General features: G+C 42.9%; 2 pseudogenes; one reads left to right on the forward strand and one right to left on the reverse strand.

Moving 5' to 3' along the window:
- The first annotated feature begins 6,580 nt into the window (after positions 1–6,580).
- LOC103603784 lies at positions 6,581–10,342 on the forward strand (annotated as a pseudogene).
- A 3,057-nt stretch (positions 10,343–13,399) lies between these two features.
- On the reverse strand, positions 13,400–14,320 carry LOC103603785 (annotated as a pseudogene).
- Positions 14,321–18,894: the final 4,574 nt, after the last annotated feature.

Below are 18,894 nucleotides of genomic sequence, written 5' to 3' on the forward strand. Positions count from 1 at the left end.
TATTGCCAGTCTGGTGCAGGTGAACACCTCTGTAGTACTGCATATAATAAAAATGCCATGGGATGTCAAATTGCCATACAACTATTCAATGCTTATTCTCTCTTCTGTCCATAAAGTCGGGCCTGCAGACCAGACTCTGAGGGGCATTGCTCAGTGTGCCCTGCCCTCCTCCTCACCACATCAAATAGGGCAGGAACGGGCTTGGAGCCAAGAGAAAGTGAGGTTGGGTGGGACTAGCCCTGTGGCGTGTCAGAACTCCAGAGTGAGACGTGTGTGCCTGGCAAGTTCCTACAGAGGATCTGCATCTGAGGTATTTTAGAGAAAGAACGAATTACTTGACAGTCAAACTACCATCAGTGTGTGATCAACTGGGTGGTTTATTAGAACCTATTTGAGATTTAATATTGATCTGAACTATGTCAAGGTGGAAAAATCCAGATAACTAAAATTTTGGGGGTTGAATTAGAATTTTCAAAGAACTGAATCTTAATTAGTTCTCCCTTTACAATGAGATATTTTATAACCTTTCTCCTGAAAGCACTAGGAGATAGGAGAAAACCAGCATGCAAATCTTTATAGAAGCGTCAATCACCCTTAAAAGCGTTCATCTAGAGATGCACGTGATTCTCATCCAGGTTCAAATCACCCCTTTACAGTTACAGTGCATGTTTGCTCAGCTTCTGCTCTTCGACCAGGAGCTGCAGCAGACCTCACAGACAGCTTCAGATGGACCAATGATGAGGGACAAAGGTCCACTTCTCTGAGACAAAGTCACCAGCAATACAGGAGAGAGCAAGGTGGTTTAACGTGTCATCTCATTTCCCTGAATTTTATCTTAGGATCTCAAAATAGTGTTTGAATGTTTCCTTCTCAAACTAAATAATTACAAGCCAGAAATATACTTTCTAGACACTTGCTGTATATGGGATTTTATGCATAGCTGTGATTTGGGATTGGGGAGAAGGCTCTGAATACAGGGAGAGGTATAAGAGCTGATTTTACAATTTCTACCCAAAGAATCTTTACAGAGTCTAGTTGAGATACAACACCTGTGACATGGAAATTACTTACCCTTTCTACAGCAAACTGCTCATCAGCTTTTCACTCTTTGAGGAGACTAAAAAGGTAGGTAATGAATTAAATGGTAAGAAACTTTTTAAAAGTTCTGTCTGCTTTTGTGACAGCTGTGTTTGAATCTGGCTGTTCTCATTTGNAAGGTGGTTTAATGTGTCATCTCATTTCCCTGAATTTTATCTTAGGATCTCAAAATAGTGTTTGAATGTTTCCTTCTCAAACTAAATAATTACAAGCCAGAAATATACTTTCTAGACACTTGCTGTATATGGGATTTTATGCATAGCTGTGATTTGGGATTGGGGAGAAGGCTCTGAATACAGGGAGAGGTATAAGAGCTGATTTTACAATTTCTACCCAAAGAATCTTTACATAGTCTAGTAGAGATACAACACCTGTGACATGGAAATTACTTACCCTTTCTACAGCAAACTGCTCATCAGCTTTTCACTCTTTGAGGAGACTAAAAAGGTAGGTAATGAATTAAATGGTAAGAAACTTTTTAAAAGTTCTGTCTGCTTTTGTGACAGCTGTGTTTGAATCTGGCTGTTCTCATTTGTATGTTTGCTTCAAACAGTGTAAACTTTCTTAGGTCTTTTCACCTTCCCTGTCCTGACTTTCTCCTGGCTCTCTTCGTTTTCTCCCGTTTGCTACTGTGTGTGGCCTCCTCTCATTCTTTGTTTGTGTTCCTTAAAGACATTGCACTGTACACTAACACCAAACATGTGTCAGCAACGAGTAGAGGTGCTCATTGTCAATATTCATGAGCTGTTAGCTGTACAAATGCAAGCAAATCCAGGTCTACCACTTCTTAAAGAATAGGTGTGTTTCTGCAAATACACGTATGGGAGACGGTCACAGAATTGAAAGAGGCAATGATAGTAATAATGTTAGGTTGCCTTCAGCAATAAACTGAACTGTGGCCATCTTCTAATAAGGAAAACTCCTTAACTAGGTGATACTATGTGATAAAAGAGGTAGGGCATGGACTTTAAAATGAGGCAATAACACATTCAACAAACAGGTATGTTAGATTTTTGCTGTAGGCCTGGTGCTTGAGATTTATTCCTTATACTTTCCTTTAAAAAAAATAATCACTTTATTGAGATATAATTTACATACCATAAAATTCACAGTTCTAAAGGGTACAATTCAGTGGTTTTGAGCATATTCACAAGGTTGTGCAACTATCACTACAATCAATTTTAGAACATTTTTACCACCCAAATAAGAAACCTGGGCAGGCCCGGTGGCGCACTGCTACAGTGCGCCGCTTGGGAGCGTGGTGGCGCTCCCGCCGAGGGTTCGGATCCCACATACAGACCGGCCGCTCACTGGCTGAGCGAGGGGCGGGAGCAACACCAAGGGTTGCGATCCCGTGGCCGGTCCCCGTCCGGTACGGGCGCGACACTGAGGGTTGCGATCTGTTGCCGGTCACGAAAAAAGACAAAAGGAAAAAAAAAAAAAAAAGAAACCTGATACCCATTAGCAGTCACTCCCTGCCCCCTCTCCCACCAGCCCCTGGCAACCACTAATCTACTCTCTGTCTCTGTGCATTTGCCTGTCCTGGACATTTCATAGAAATGGAATCATACAACATGAGATCTTTGGTAACTGGCTTCTCGCACTTGACATAATGTGTTCAGGGTTCATTCATGCTGTAGTACATGTCAGTCTTTCATTCCTTCTCATCACCAAATAATCTTTTAAAAATAATTTTTAAAAAATTTCTTTTTAATTTTTTTAAGTGATTTTTTACAAAAATAATCACCATATTATTTTTTTTTTTCAATCTACTATCAGTTGATAGATTTCCATTTGATTTTGATAAAGAGGTTTCATTCACTTGCTGGTTTCATACTCCTTAAAACCGTGAAAACCTGTTTTAGTTTATTTTGGTTTTTTCTAAACAAAATCTTGCAGGACGTCCTTTAGGACTGGAACTGTAGTGACAGGAGAAGGCCTCTGAGGCACCTTTGCCAGCTGTAAGATTCTTCAGAAACAGAGCTTGAAAACTTCCACAAGTGTCTGTCCCATGGGAGCCAGTGGTATTGGACAAATGTCCATCCTCTAGTGTCCTGCATTTTACAAGACAGGAAAAGATTCCAGTCCCACATCTGGCTCCAGCTTTTAGGCTCTTTATCTGCCGCTGTCCACACGGGGCCTAATTGGAAATAGTCCCCGTCGCAGCCTCTGCTCCTGCGTCCCCGCGCTCGCGGCTCTGCCTCCTTCTCCCTTTCTTGTCGAGGTCGACAGCGCCCTCCGGCGCCAAGTCCTGAAAACACTGCCCTGTCCCCAGCTGAGTGGCTCTCGCGGCTCCACGCCCTCCTCGCAGCCCAGACCCTCCTGCGTCTCCCCTCCCACCCTGTCCCCCTCGGAGGCGGTGTGCCCGCGGCTCTGCTGTGCACACTGGTCTTAAGGAGTCGCTGGCACCCGGCCGCAGGACTCGCACGGGGTCAGCGGAGCCAGCAGGTGCTTTCTCAGCAGCCCCTGCCAGTCCTGCTGCAGCTGGTTTGCAGGTCAGAGCAATGCGTTCAGTTCTTCTCTAATTACACTTGGCCACTGCTCTTATGCAGTGCTTAACTTTACAAAATGTTCTTTTCATGGTCACTGGCTTGAACACTTCCAAAGGTCACCATGCACACAGCACATGAGGTGGTGCAAGGCCACAGCCTGGTTCTCTTGCTTTCCAAGCTCTACCTTTCCCCCTGCCAGGGCCAGCTTCATGCATGTGCCACCTGTGCAGTCACACCACACCCCACATTTAGAAGGGCTTTGCGCTTTGTTTAATATTCTGCTATCACTGTCCTGAAATTCTTAATAATTTTTCAACAAAGGGCCCCTCATGTGCATTTTACATTGGGGCACACAAATTATGTAGCTGATCTGTTGTACATCCACCTGCTCAGGATATTAAAAGATACCAATGTAATGATGAATTTCATTGAGATAGGCCTAAATACAATCTTATTACTGTAATCTGAGGTAAGACCCTCAACTTCCTAGAGCTGTCAACTAGCTTTCTTCTTTCTTTAAAATTTCTCCCAGACCCTCAAACCATTTCTCTCTCACCACAAGTAACATCCCCAGCTTTTCTCTGTAACTGAAGGTAATCTCTTCATTCCTAATACTTGAAAAAGTGTTTAATTCTTCAAAACCTTATACCTCAAAATCACAAATATTTTGGGGCCAGCCCATGGCTCGCTTGGGCTGGTAACACCATGGCCTCAGGTTCGGATCCCTATATAGGGACGGCCAGTTAGCTCACTTGGGAGAGTGTGGTGCTGATGACACCAAGTCAAGGGTTAAGATCCCCTTACTGGTCATTTAAAAAAAAAAATGACAAATTTTTTTTTTTTTTTCCTTTTTGTCTTTTTTCGTGTCCGGCAATGGATCGCAACCCTCAGTGTCGTGCCCGTCCCGGACCAGGACCGGCAACGGGATCGCAAACCTCGGTGCCGTGCCCACACCTCGCTCAGCCAGTGAGCGGGAACCGGTCTGTATGTGGGATCTGAACCCTCAGCGGGAGCGCTGCCGCGCTCCCAAGCGGCACACTGTAGCAGTGCGCCACCGGGCCAAATGACAAATGTTTTAAGCAGATGCACATTAGGCAAATTTAGTAGTATCAAATTACTAATGCTAATAATTAAATTTAATAATAATACTAATAATTAAATTATTAAATTTGCCTAATGTGCACCAACTAAAAATATTTGTCATTTTGAAGTATAAGCTGGGATGCAACTCCAAAGACAAGTCTCCACAGGTGTCATTTCACAGGCATAAATAAAATAAAAGAAAAATCCCATTAATAAAACATTCCAACGTAAACAAAACTGATAATTTCTAGCTAGTACACTTGACTTCCAAGAAACATTAAGGGAAGTTTTCTAGATTAAAAGAAAGTGACCCCATTCAGTAATTTGAATCCACACAAAAAAGCAAGATGCATTGGTAATAGTAATCAAGTAATCATAAAAGACAACTGCATAGTTCTCCTTTATTCCCTTATCTGATTTAAAAAGCAATTCTAAAAAACAATAGGCATATAATTGTATTGTTGGGCCTATAACATACAGAAGCGTGATATATATGACAATAACAGCACAAAGGAGGCAGGTGGAGGCAAAGACTAATTGGTCATAGAAACGACATTGGATGGTAACTCAGATCCACAAGAACAAATGAAAAGAACCAGAAAGTATGAATAAGAGCAACATTACAAACTCTGTAAATATGTATTTGTTCATCTTCCCTCAGACTCTTTAACACATGTACATTTGTATAAAGTACTCTGACAATGTAGTGTTGGGTTGGTAACATGTATGGATGCAGCATGTGTAGCAATAGTATCACAAAAAGCGGGGGAAACAGATAGAACTAAACAGAAGGAATGTTTCTGAATTGAACTGGAATTAGGTTAGTATAAATCTGAATTACATAGTAGTAAGTTAAAAAGTATATGGAAAGGCCTAGAACAACCACTGAGAAAATAACTTTTGAAAATAGTGGATGTATTATGAAAGGAATGAAAATGTTGCACTAGAAAATAGTCACTTCATGGAAAAGAAAGCAGTAAAGGAGGAACAGAGGAACAAAAAGAAGACCTGAGAGATACAGAACATAATAAGTAAAATGATAGAGAATTTCATCCATATCAATAATAACTTTAAATATAAATGGATTAAAAATCCCAATTAAAAGACTGGATTAAAAGGAAGATCCAACTATCTCCTGTCTACACAAGACACACTTGAGATTCAAATATACAAAAATTTAGATTCAAAAAATACATTTTGCAAAGTAAAAATGATAGAAATAAGATATATCATAAAATCGCAACCATAAAAAAGTCTCAGTGGCTATCCTAATACCAGATAAAATAGAATTTAAAACATAAATATATTGGGAGAGATAAAGAGGACCATTGTGTAATGATGAAAGTATCAATGTGCCAGGAAGCAAACAAAACTAAATACAAAGCTAGCAGACTGAAGGAAAAAATAAAGAGTAGACAGGAAATTAATGATGGAGAATAGAAAAACAAAAGAGAAGAGCAACAAACCAAAGTTGGTCTTTGAAAATATCCAAAAAATTAACAAACCTTCATGTAGGTTGACAAAGAAAAAAAAAGAGAAGATTCAAATTACTAAAATCAGGATTGAAAGAGGGAACATTACTAGCAACCTTACAGAATTAAAAGCTTTATAAAGGCATACTCTAGAATATTTCTATGCCAACAAATTAGACAACTTAGATAAAATGGACATCCAAAAAGTAAAAGGAGGGTTGAGAAGATGGGCTGCAGGGAGGCCAGCGGTGGCCAGGCCTTGGCAGGAGACTCTCTCGTCGGGTCTCCGTGAGGTGCTTTCCCTGAAGTACCAGGAGCCGTGGCCCATGGGCTCACTGAGCAGCCCAGTGCTGCACCACCAGAGCGAGCCTGAGCCAGCAGGAGCTGGGTTCCAAGCCTGAGGACTCAACATGGATTTCTGAGGCTGGTAGCCATATGGCCAGCCATGGCTTCTACTACTGCCCAGGCAGCCACAAGTGGATCAGCGGGGCCTTCTGCTACTGTCCCCCCCACTCAGAGACAGACAACGATGAGGAGGAAGAGGAGCAGCAGCAGTGGCTGCTCAACAACCCTCAAACGTAAAAATTAAAAAGAACATATACATTTTGCTTTTTGTGGGGGTTTTTTGTTTTGTTCTTTTTTATTTTTTACTTTTTAAAAAATTAATACCATAATTTTTTACATTCTATGATGTTGTGGAGCATTTGGGAGGGACAGGGGAAAGGGGAAAGAAGTGAGCTGGAGGAAGGAAGAAGGAGGAGAGGTGGGATTGAGGCCTGTGGCACCCCCCTCATTCTCAGAGAAGAGACCAGGAGGTTTCCAGTAGTGACTTGGTCATTGCCGGGCTGGGTGCAGATGTAAGGGGAGTGTGGCAAAAGCCCTCATTCCCCACCACCCCAGCTCAGCAACCCAGGGCCCATCTTGCTGTGGCTCAGTGGTCTTCAGTGGGCTTGTTGCACACGTCAGGGGTGCATGGCCAAGGCCCTTGTCCCCCCAGCACCCGAGCTCAGGAGAGCCTCAGGGCATTCCCTGAGGCGGCTCGGTGGTCATCACTGGGTTAGTCGCACGTGTTGGGAGGGTGTGGCCAAGGCCTGAGGCCCCAAACCTAGGGACTGGCTGTGGGTGCCACAGGGCATGCCTGAGGCCCCTGGCCCTCCCCACTTTCTAGGCTTGGTAGCCCAGGGGACTTCCAGTCCTTAAAGTTGTTACAGGTGTCCTTTGGTGAAAGACCTTAAAAAACTTTGTCTCTGGTTGTGGGTACTTTGGGTTTTTGTTGTGTTTTTTTTTTTTCCAGTTCTGTGTTGGATTATTTGCTGTTCCTACCACTTAAACTCTGTGCTGGAACTAATTTGTTGCCCTTTGCTTACTTCTAAATTAGGGGAACTTCCTGTGGGGACCAGTACTTGAGCTGTGTGGTTGAACTAAATTGCTGCTGTGCTGCTGATTCCCTAGGGAAGGCTTTTTGTGCAGCTCAGATTTTAATGGTTGACTTTATAGGTGCTTGTGGCTCTCGTGAGATCCAGTGTACCTGGGTTGTGTAGAAACTCTGGTCTGGGCCTGAGTCTTCATCAAAATGCACCCTATGCAACTCTATATTCCTGACGAGTCCCTCTGAGTGGTCCTACACTGATTGGGGGCAGATCAGCTGTCCTTGCTGTGCCCCAGTGTTCCCCCTGGGGGCCCATCTCCCCCAGCACCCACACTCCAAGCACTTCCCATATGATGGGCCATGTGCTGGTCCCTTGCGATGACTCACTGGCCTCTGAATGGCTTCTTTTTTTCATTTGATGTGGCTCCTCATTGCTATGTGGGTCCACGGGAACCATATTAGTGGTCTTGCTGTCCTGCGGGCCACCAACACCCTCTTCTTTCCTGCCGCCTTCAAGCAACTTCATCGGAAGGGCACAGCTGTGGCTTTTGCCAACTCCTGCTCTAGGTGCTCAGCAGCTCCAGCCTGGATGTGGCTGGGGCTAGAAATTGTAACAGCAGTTTTTTCGTTCTCTCATCCTGGCTTTTCCCACCTTCATGCACTCTGTGGGTCTCTCCTTCTCTTCCCCTGAGCTCTAGCGGCTCCAGCTTGACTGTCATTGCTTTTTAGTAGTTGTAAATTGGTTGATTTCACCTATTCTGCCACCTTGACCAGAAGCCCAAACATATTTTTTTCTTCTTCCTTTTTGTCTTTTTTTTTTTTACTGACCACTAACGGGATCGCAACCCTTGGTGTTGCGCCCACACCGCGCTCAGCCAGTGAGCGGGAACCAGTCTCCACATGGGATCTGAACCCTCGGTGGGAGCGCCGCTGCACTCCCAAGCGGCGCACTCTCCAGTGTGCCACCGGGCCGGCCCCCAAACATATTTTGAGTGGTGAAAATAGTAACATTAAGAATTGTGCTCTCAAGGCTGGCCCGGTGGCGCACTGGAGAGTGTGCCGCTTCGGAGCGCGGCAGCGCTCCCGCCGAGGGTTCGGATCCCATGTGGAGACCAGTTCCCGCTCACTGGCGGAACGCGGTGCTGGCGCAACACCGAGGGTTGCGATACCGTTGCCGGTCCCCTGTACGGGTGCGACACCGAGGGTTGCGATCCCATTACCGGTCAGTAAAAAAGACAAAAAGGAAAAAAAAATAGAATTGTGTTCTCAGAGAACAGTGGAGTTTACACAAAATATCTTTATGTCAATATGGCTACTTTTTCAGTATGTGCAGTGGTTCTTAGAAAGAATCCAGCATGCATGTTTTTGAACTGGGGATTCCTGACCAGAATATTGGTATAGAAGCACTGCAGGTTGTATTTGGGTCACTGTATGGAGAGGACGTCTTAATAAAGTCCAGTTGAGTTATTGCCATTTTGGCACCAGCGTGCATGCTGCAGTTGGATGGCTTAATACAGCAGTACAGTGAGACAGTCAAGGAGACAATTAATGTAAAAACTGCATGTGGCTATTACACATCAGCAGGGACCTAAGGACTCGATTCTTTAAAGAAAGGGTGCCTTGAATAGCTTCTCAATGATTTGATGACTCACCAGAATGTTGAACTTTTTAAAGAACGCACTATAAATGTTAGGAAACAGCTCGTTGGTTCATCTGACTTACTGGTGATACAAGTGGAAAGGGTTGTATACACAGTTCTGAAACAACAGATGTTCCTTGTAAGGGTTTCCTGTGCACATATTTTGGTCTCTCTGAGGTATTTACCTGAATGGGTTTCCTGGGTCTTAGGGTAAACTTGCTTTCAGTGTTCCTAGGTGTGGCTGAATTATTTACTAAATTTATAATACATTTTGGTACTCTCATCAACAGTGAATTTCACCTAGAAAGTATCTTTAGTTCATAGTCATTTAACCTTTTTGATCACATATATAAGAATTACATGTGTTTGTCTTTTGCAGGGAGGCGAGTATTTGTGTAAAGAGTATTTTAAGAAAAGTAAATCTGGATTTATTACTAATTTGTTCTTTAAAAAATAGATGTTCCTTCAACAGGTGACTTCTTGGAATGGATCTTTGAAAACAGCTTTTGACAGAAACAGATGTCTAGTTTACTAAGTGGAGAAAAGATTTGGAAGGTATGACTTTCCTTGAAACTGAGCAAGGAAAACCATTTGTGTCACTAGTCAGACATTTAAGGTCACAGTCTCTTACTAGTGATCTGGCTTCCACAAGAATTATTGAACAACATTCTCTAGTACCTTCAGAATGGCTACCTTCTGTGTATAAACAGAAGTAGCTTGCTAAGCTCCAGACAGAACAAGACAGTAGGTGGGGCCTCCAGAAATCAAAAAAGAAGAACTAGAGGGAAATAGCCTGAGGTGTGGTAGAAAGCCTGCCAAACATGGTGAATACTGTGGCAGGAGACAGGTTTCAACTTCACCTTTGACCTACTGGTAACTTACACAAATCGATACATCATTTTCAAACACAATACACTGAATCAGCTGAGTAGAGGATCTGTCTGTTTACAACCTGGAAGGAGTAGCACTTAGATTATGTTTGGCTTTTTTTGATAGTAGTGGAAAACGACTATGTAGCCAAACACCTGGCCACCAAATACTTACACTTGAAAAGAATCAGGAACAAGGTGGGATGAACTTGGACAGCCGACTCCTCATCTTACCTTTACTTATCTGTTGTAACTTCTTCCATATATCATCAGAAAAAAGAACTGAAAATAATCGTCACCCAGAAAATTCAGAAAATTGAGGCTGTCCATAGTTGGAAACAGTGGCACTTTGAAAACTTTTTAGGCCAGCTTTAATTTAATGGCCCTACTGATATTCACATCTAAGGTGACTAACAATGACAAAGGCCTTATGAACTGTGCAAATAAAACAGATTATTCTTATCCTCATTACGTTTCTATGCATGTATCAAAAAACATCTTAAAGCCAAAAAACACCTGTCAAACCATTTATTTTATAACGATGTCAACTCATGCTTGTAAGTTACCAGCAGTAGAAAATTGCTGTCGTTAGATATCACATATCTCTGTAACAAATTATAGTTTAACTTTTAGCTTAATAATTCATCCTGCCTAATGTTAGTGAACCACAGTTATCCATCTGTAAATTTATTTTTATTTAGCTAAAAGAATGCTAAAGGAATAATTTGAATGGCTCATTATAAATTTTCTTTCAATTGATGCATTTTAAGCACACAGAAAGGGTGCATAGGAACCTGTGGGGATCTAGCACAAGCAGAACAGCTGAGGACAAATGACAAAGTACACGGGGTGATGAGGAGGCCCAGGCATGGCTGGGATATGTGATTCTAGAACATCTGGGGCTGACACATGGCCCAGCCTCTGAGGTTCTCACATCAGGAACCACCAGCCCGGAGGCCAAGGAGCTTCTCCAACGGCCAAGCTGAGCACAAACAAGTGGGCAGCCTCTGAGGTGGCTCAGTCTGGCCCTGGGCAGAGGAGGCATGACACTGACACACTCAGTGACACTGACGTGGGTGCAAGTGGCAGTGACATCTCTGGACTCTCTCCCTCGGGCGTGGCTGGGAGCTCAGAGGTCACCCTGAGAAAGAACAATTTCCTTGATTGTGAATCAAATCATTCTGCCAGGAATGTCCACCAAGCTCTGGTTTTCAAAAGGCTTTGCACATTTTTTTTTTTTTTGGAAATGTATGAGTAGTTGTTTTACAGATGGGCCAATAGTTACGCATAAATATGCTTTTTAACTCGATCAGCAAAATTGAATATCAGTGTTTAGTAACCCAAATTAATAAATAACCTGAGAAATCTCTAATTCATGGAAAATTTTCTGAAGTGAAGTGTGTTTTCCAAGTTTTACTGGCAATTTGTGTCATGTTTACTTTATGTATTGCCTGATTTTTGTATTTCCCTAATGAGTAGTGTATTTTTTTAAACTACAAATCAGGGCTTTATTTTTTATGATCTATGATGTATCTTTTTAAAAAAATACAAATTAGGTGAAGTCACATAACATAAAATTAACCATTTTAAAGTGAACAATTCTGTGGCATTAAGTACATTCACAATGTCGTGCAACCAGCATCTCTGTCTGTTTACACATTTCCATCTCTCCAACGTGTGCTTTTTTTCCATAGTGTTGAAATGGTCTGATATATTTGACAACAGAAACTTGATTCTGGTCACTTTAACTCCTAATAACTAAAAATGCACATTGGTAATTACATATTCTAATACATAATTTTCTCTAAGGTGACATGTTGGGATTACAGCTGAGATACAGATGATTATCAAATCCAGGTTCACAGATTTCAAAATACGCACTAACTGTAGTCTGGCTTTTCAATGACCATATACAACTCTTCTTGTAAAAATAGGATAGTTGGTATCTGTTTTAGTCTGTTTTGTGTTGCTATAACAGAATTATCCGAGACTGAGTAATTTATAAAGAAGAGTGGTTTATTGGGCTTACAATTCTGGGACAGCTGCATCTGGCACGGGCCTCAGACTGCTTCTACTCATGGCGGAAAGTGGCAGGCAGCCGGCAGGTACAAGCAGATCACATTGCGAGAGGAAGCAAGAGAGAGATAGAGGAGGTGCCAGGGTCCTATAAACAACAAGCTCTCCTGGGAACTAACAGAGGGAGAACTCAATCATTATGCCCCCCACCCCCAGGGAGAGCATTAAACCATTCATAAGGGATCTGCCCCCATGACTCAATCAGTTTCCAACACTGCCACATTAGGGATCAAATTTCCACATGAGTTTTGGAGGGGACAACAAATCCGAACTCCATCAGTATCAAAAATGATATTTTAGGGCCGGCCCGGTGGCGCACTGGATAGTGCGCCGCTTGGGAAGCGCGGCAGCACTCCCGTCCGAGGGTTCGGATCCCACATGCAGACCGGTTCCCGCTCACTGGCTGAGCGAGGCGCGGGAGCAACACCGAGGCTTGCGATCCCGTTGCCAGTCCCCGGTCCGGTGCGGGGGCAACACTGGGGGTTGCGATCCGTTGCCGGACACGGAAAAAAGACAAAAGACAAAAAAAAATGATATTTTATCCTCTTATGCCAAATGTTTCTTTGCAAAAAGAATGAATAACTTTTAACAAACAATAATAAATTACTAAATCAATCAATCAATAACCTTTGCTTCTTAACTTCTTATTTAAACTGCTGTGACATTGGGAGTTTCTATTGCCTGCCCGGGCTCCTGCAGCCAGGCCAATGATGCACCTCCGCCCCCCGCTCTGCCGTGTCACAGAAGCTGCTACCAGCTGTCCCACTTGTTCACAGAGAAATCAGCAGGGGTCACAGAGGCTGGTAAGGATCTTTAGGAGCTGTGTGAGGCTTTCTCTCTGATGAAAAATGCAATGAAAAAAGAAAGTTCTGGCGAATAAGACAGACGGAGTGGTATGAAGTTTTTTTTTTTGTTTTTTTTTTTTGTCTTTTGTCTTTTTTTCCGTGTCCGGCAACGGATCGCAACCCTCAGTGTTGCCCCCGTACCGGACCAGGGACCGGCAACGGGATTGCAAACCTCGGTGTTGCTCCCATGCCTCGCTCAGCCAGTGAGCGGGAGCCGGTCTGTATGTGGGATCCGAACCCTCGGGCGGGAGCGCTGCCGCGCCTCCCAAGCAGCGCACTATCCAGTGCGCCACTGGGCCGGCCCTGGTATGAAGTTTTTAAAAGGGTATAAATGTTTAAATCATTTTTTATACACTCACAGATTTTTATTTTCCAGAGTAAAGCGAAGCCCTACGCCCCATAAGTCAGGAGGGCATCTTCAGATATTAACTAAATGAGTGAGGGAAGAGAGAGCCTCTAAGAACAGTGTCTGCTTATGAAGAAACAGGGCACTGCAAAAGAAATAATTCGACCAACCTGAGACAGGTCTCTGCTCTTCCTGCAGTTGGTCCCTCCGATGAAGACCATGTTGGGCATGATGGGCCTGGGATACTCGAACACAAAGTCATATCTCAACAGCCACACGGAGCCCTTCCGATATAAGGTAGGTAAGTGCACACCTCTCTTGAGGACATCCAAGGCCAGGTCTTCATACTTTGAATACAGACAATGAAACAGATAGTTCTCCAACAAACTAACTAGGAAGTTGGCCATCCGTTGGGGAAAAGTCATGTGGTCTGAGAACTTTGTGTAGCACCTAGGAACATAGGACACGGGGTCTGGGCTTCTGGTGAACGTGTATTCAAGGCAGCATGGGAAGCCCCTGAAGAGGTACACAGAGGGCAGGCCCAGGTACTCTGCCAGGATCACACCACAGGGTAAGGCCGGGTCTGTGAAGAGAGCATCGAACTTGGTCTCCTTGAGGAAATTCAGGGTGGCACGGTCCTTCAGGAGGCTCTGGCAGTTGGTGAAATACATGTCTCCAACAATCATGATATTCCTATACTCTGTCTGACTAGCAGTCAGAAATGATCTCTCAGCGAAGTGACTGTTTCCAAAGTAGTGGAAACGGTTCTTCAGCTCTTCTTGGTCATATGGCACTGGGTAGATTTTCCTTGTGTAGTATTTGGATTCTTTCAAAAGCAAATTGACTTCTGGCACCAGCACCACAACTTTATGACCCTTGTCACTGATGAGCTCAACTATATCCTTCATGCTAAGCCAGTGGCTTCCATCCTGAGGGACCACCAGCAGCCTGTCACCTACAACCATGCCCCAAAGGGCTAAGAAGAAAACCCCTGCAGAAATTCTCTGCAATGCACCAAGAAGGCAGGCCATCCTGGAGGTGGTTAAAGTAAAAACAATAATAAATAGTTTACATGACCTAAACCACAGGGATCCTAGATCTTTTCCCTAAACTAATCACTGATTTTCACAGACACTGCCTTCTCTCCCTTGCTCTAATCTTGCCCTTTAGTATGAAAGATCCTAAATTAATATTTAACCACTTTTAAACACATAGTTATCTTGGACCAATTAGGCCCTTTATCACTTGTCACCTGAGCTCCTAAGTTGATTTTTCTCTTTATCTCCACCCTTCTGCCTGTCCCTCTCTGAACAGTCAAAGCAGCAGTGTAAGCATAACCTGGAGGGACCCTTGTGCCCCCAACCCACTATCCTGAACTCTCTGGGCTCCTCCTCCTTGACGATGTCTATGGATGAAGAGCTGCCAATGCTTTTCCACTTTCCTGTCAACTTTTTCAGATCAGAAAGGAAACATTAACAGAACAGATGACATATTTAAGATTCAAAACAATACAATGCAGCCATGCGCTCCATGACTGGACTAAAAGGTGCACTACAGCAGGCCGAGTGAGCGTGCACAGGATTTGGGATAATTTCCCACCCCATTACTGGGGGTTTTCTGTTTCATGCCGCCAAATCTAGTCCTAATGGATAAATGCTCTAACACCACAATTTTTGCTTTCAGTTGGAAGTGTGAGTTTGGGAGTCAGCCTGCCCCTTCCCAGCTGGGTGACCCCACTGCTTTGTGCATCAATCACTGCATCTGTTAAATGGGGATTGGACCACTACCTCCCCCAGGGTTGACACAAACATTAATCCTCCTGAATACTGAAGACAGGTCCCGCAGTGGGGCCCCGGTGGCTCTGATCAGGCTGCTGGGTTCTGTGGTATGAATTCAGGGCCACTCTTGTTTCCAAAAAGTAGTTCCTGAGAAACTCAATGAGCAAAGGTCCAGCCCCAACCTGTGAATGAGAGAAGTACAAGAGAAACATGTGACAGACAAGAAGGTGGAAAAATAAAAGAGGGAAGAAAATGGAGAAACACAAACAATGGGAAGGCAGCAGGGTGACAGGGCATTCGGATGTCAGGAACTGGCCCAACCAGAGGCTAAAACATAGAGAAGGTGGCTCTAGCAGCAGTACCCTGACTCCTGCAGAGCACTTTCTGCCTTACAAAACAATGGCCCAATGTCTTGGTTTCTAGGGCTGCCCCCACAAAGTACCACAGACCAGGGGTCCTAAACAACAGCTCTTGAGGCTGGAAGTCTGACACCAATGTGGCAGCAGAGGTGGTTCCCTTCGAGGCTGAGGGAGAATCTGCTCCGGGCCTCTGCCTTAGCGTCTGGTGGCAATCTCTGCTGTCACCCCAAACTCTGCCTTCATCTTCGCACAGTATTCTCACTGAGTGTGTGTCTCTGTGTTCATATTTCCCCTTGCTATGAGGACACCAGTGGTATTGGATTAGGACTCGACCTAAAGGCTTCACCTTGACTTGCCACATCTGCAATGATGTTATTTCCACAGGAGGTCACATTTCTGAGGTACTAGGTGTTAGGACTTCAACATATCTTTTTGTGCAACACAACTCAACCCATACATCATGCAATACACACCCCAGAATGGAAGCTCAGCCATCCTCCCACTGGTGACAAACTGAGCCCTGCGTCTGATGGGAGGACATTTTTTTTAACTCCTGCAGCTTCAGAACAAAAAAAGAAATTGGCTACTCCTAGATTACGTATTCTCACACTTTCTAGACTCGGGACTTATTTACAATATTCACAAGATTGAGGACTACCAAAGCTCTCGTTTATGTGAGTTCTGTCTATCTACACGAACTATTTAGAAATTAAAACTCACATATTTTAAAAATGCTCTCTCACTAATGTATTCAAGATAGGAATAAATCCATTATAAGTTAGCATAAAATACATTTTTATGGAAAATAACTGTTTTTCCAAAAACAAATAAAACTTAGTCAGAGGTCTAACATTGTTGTACATTTTTGCAAGTCCCTTTAATGTCTGGCTTCTGACATGACAGCCAGACTTTCCCATGAGCTTCTCCTCTGTTGCAATATCACACACCATGTAGCCTCTGGAAAACTCTACTGTACCCTCATGAGAAGATGAGAGTGGAACAACCAAACAATGTCTTAGTACTATTATGAAAATAGTTGGACCTCGCACATACTACTGAAATGGCCTCAGGGATTCCCCAGGGTTCCTACAACATACTTCAAGCACCTCTGTTCTTCATTAGGGGTTGGCAAAGGTTTTCTGTAAAGGCCCAAATAGTAAATATCGTAGGCAACTCCAGCCATTCAATCTCTTTGGTAATCACTAAACTCTACTGCTGGAGCAGGAGAGCAAGCAGAGACAATACTGAACAAATGGGCATGTCTGTGTTCCAATGAAACTTTATTGTTAAAATCAGGAAGCAGGTTAGATTTGGCCCAATGCTATAATTTCCCAGCCACAGCTCTAGATGATGATAAAAACCAAGATGTCAACGCTGCCCCAGATGTCCACGTGGCTTGGTCCCTCCCTTCATTCCAGGTTTGGTCAGTGTCATCTGAACAAGCCTTTCCCTGATGACTCAACATCAAATAGCTCAGCCATCATTCTGAAGCCCCTCCCCTCCTTATTCATCACCACCTGACTGACTGTTTATTATGTGTCTCCTCCAACCATTGGGAGCACCTCTAAGGCAGGGACAGTGTTTGTCTTGCTCTCTGCTGGATCCCAGTATCTACAACAATGCCTGGCATAGAGCAGGCTCTCAGTAAATGTTTGCTGAATGAATGAACTACCTTTTGATTAGCCTAACCATTTTATTCTCAGGCTTCATTTTCATTTTTATTTCAAGTGCTGGGATTGACTGGTAAATAGGGACATTTCAAGAACTGTGTGTTCCTATTTAAGAAGAAGTTGCTCATTGACTGTATTCACATAAAAAAACAACCTTTTTTACTTACACACTGTCACGCACAGAACATTTCTATGACCAGAAATATGCGGATTTTCCCCAAAATGACCAATTCTCCAATACCTGCTCGATTTCCTGAAGTTCAATACAATTCTGACACTAAATAGAGTTCATAAGCACATGCAAAAAAATATTGCAATTTAAAATATGCTGAAGATGCATTTTATTTCAAAAATGAAGAACGGATTTTTTTATTAAATGGTGTTGGGACAATGAACTATCCATTGAGGAAAAATAAAGTTACACCCTTACACTGCATATATTAAAGTTCTCATTGTTAAAAAAAAAATTACTATCAACATGAGAAGAATTAAAAACATTAAAACATACTATTGAAAAAGTGTTTATATATTTCAGGTTTGGGAAGACCTAAAGAAGTCGAGATTCAGAAACAAAGAAAAAGTTCACCAATTTGACTACCCAAAACCGAAAATCCTGTATGACAGGAGAGGAAGTAGAGCCTAGGAAGAAAGATTTGCAGCACATGTGAACAGATAACTGTTAGTATTCCTAGTACTCAAGAGGATTATAAAAATTAGTTATAAACAGACAAATAGCCCTATAAAAACTGATTAAAGAATGTGAATACATAATTCACAAAGAAGATATACAAATGGTCAAAAATACATATATTGATATATTGGTCCTTTGCATTTCCTCTGTTGTGGATAACATCTTCTCATATTTTCATAGACAGAAACCACAAATTGAAGCAGCAACACAGAATTTTTGCCCAGAAAATGAAAATTTTTTTTTTTTTGCCTTTTTTTGTGACCGGTAAGGGGATCGTAACCCTTGGTGTGGTGTCGCCCGCACCACACTCAGCCAGTGAGCACACCGGCCATCCCTATATAGGATCTGAACCCGCGACGGGAGCGCCACTAGGCTCCCAGCGCCGCAGTTTCCCGAGTGCGCCATGGGGCCGGCCCAGAAAATGAAAATTTTAAAGTTTGACAACCTCTGGAGCTATGGAGGGTATAGAAAAACTAGAACTCACATATACTAAAGACCAAAGTGTGAGGTTGTGCTACATTTTAACAGTAACTAGTCAAATTTATTAAAATGTAATATGTGCATATCATTTAACCCAGCAACCTTACTACTACGACTCTGGCCTACTGAGATAAGAGCAAGAATATATGACTATATGAATGTAAAGATGTATCTAAGAATGTTTGTATACTCTTGTTCATAAAAGCAAAAAATGGAAAAAGCCTAAATATCTATCAATACTGGTTGGTTGAAAAAACAACGGTGCATTCAAAGTAAAGACTTTTATGCAATTGTTAAGAGAGCAAGTCACATCGTTGCATGCTGGCCTATGAACACGTCTATGATTAACCGGCAAGAAGAAAATACAAGGGAAAGGATAATGTGTCCAGCCAGATCCTAGATTTTATTTTAATAAACCAGGTGGGAGAAGTTACAACAGATCGAGAAAATTTCAGAACATTGGAAAATGCTAAGAGCACAGGATGAGCAAGAAAGAAGGACTCATTTCTTCCTTTGTTTTTCAGTATTTTTCCAAAAACAGTATTAAAAAGTGCAGCCTGAAGATGACATAGAATTACATCAATTGTATACACATACACGTCAATGAGGGCAGTTTTAGAAAATGTG

Source organism: Galeopterus variegatus, unplaced genomic scaffold (genome assembly GCF_000696425.1).
Source record: "Galeopterus variegatus unplaced genomic scaffold, G_variegatus-3.0.2 Scaffold4788, whole genome shotgun sequence".
NCBI classification, from domain to species: domain Eukaryota; kingdom Metazoa; phylum Chordata; class Mammalia; order Dermoptera; family Cynocephalidae; genus Galeopterus; species Galeopterus variegatus.